Source organism: Mandrillus leucophaeus, unplaced genomic scaffold (assembly GCF_000951045.1).
Source record: "Mandrillus leucophaeus isolate KB7577 unplaced genomic scaffold, Mleu.le_1.0 Scaffold84, whole genome shotgun sequence".
In the NCBI taxonomy this organism is placed as follows: Eukaryota; Metazoa; Chordata; class Mammalia; order Primates; family Cercopithecidae; genus Mandrillus; species Mandrillus leucophaeus.
In genome coordinates this window covers 169379-170642 of record NW_012109141.1, presented here as the reverse complement: position 1 = coordinate 170642, position 1264 = coordinate 169379, and the positions used below count along the sequence as shown (strand labels likewise).

General features: G+C 38.4%; 1 protein-coding gene across 6 annotated transcripts in view; it reads left to right on the top strand.

The window, feature by feature from the left end:
- CTNNA2 (catenin (cadherin-associated protein), alpha 2) overlaps window positions 1-1264 on the top strand; it is a 1228212-nt gene that overhangs the window by 1202938 nt on the left and 24010 nt on the right. The gene's annotated exons all lie outside the window — the stretch shown is intronic.

The following is a 1264-nucleotide window of genomic DNA, read 5'->3' as shown; positions in this document are numbered from 1 at the left end:
TTATTATTATTATTATGCTTTAAGTTCTGGAGTACATGTGCGGAACATGCAGGTTTGTTACATAGGTATACATATGCCATGGTGGTTTGCTGCACCCATCAACCTGTCATCTACATTAGGTATTTCTCCTAATGCTACCCCTCCCCCAGTACCCCACCCCCCTGACAGGCCCCACTATGTGATGTTCCCTTCCCTGTGTCCTTGTGTTCTCATTGTTCAACTCCCACTTATGAGTGAGAACATGTGGTGTTTGGTTTTCTGTTCTTGTGACAGTTTGTTGAGAATGATGGTTTCCAACTTCATCCATGTCCCTGTAAAGGACATGAACTCATCCTTTTTTAAGGCTGCATAGTATTACATGGTGTATATGTGCCACATTTTCTTTATCCATTCTATCATTGTTGGGCATTTGGGTTGGTTCCAAGTCTTTGCTATTGTGAACAGTGCCTCAATAAACATATGTGTGTGTGTATCTTTATAGTAGAATGATTTATAATCCTTTAGGTATTTACCCAGTAATGGGATTGCTGGGTCAAATGATATTTCTAGTTCTAGATCCTTGAGGAATCGCCACTGTCTTCCACAATGGTTGAACTAATTTACACTCCCACCAACGGTGTAAAAGCAATCCTATTTCTCGACGTCCTCTCTAGCATCTGTTTTCTGACTTTTTAATGATTGCCATTCTAACTTGTGTGAGATGGTATCTCATTGTGGCTTTGATTTGCATTTCTCTAATGACCAGCGATGATGAGCATTTTTTCATATGTTTGTTGGCTGCATAAATGTCCTCTTTTAGAGAAGTGTCTTTTCATATCCTTTGCCCACTTTTTGATGGAGTTGTTTGATTTTCTTGAAAATGTAAGTTCTTTGTAGATTCTGAATATTAGCCCTTTCTCAGAGGGATAGATTGCAAAAATTTTCTCCATTCTGTAGGTTGCCTGTTTACTCTGATGATAGTTTCTTTTGCTGTGCAGAAGCTCATTAATTTAATTAGATCCCATTTATCTGTTTTGGCTTTTGTTGCCATTGCTTTTGGTGTTTTAGTCATGAAGTCTTTGCCCATGCCTATGTCCTGAATGGTTTTGCCTAGGTTTCCTTCTAGGGTTTTTGTGGTTTTAAGGTCTTAATGTTTAAGTCTTTAATCGATCGTCTCAGCCCCAAATCTCCTTAAGCTGATAAGCAACTTCAGCAAAGTCTCAGGATACAAAATTAATGTACAAAAATCACAAGCATTCCTATATACCAATAACAGACAAACAGA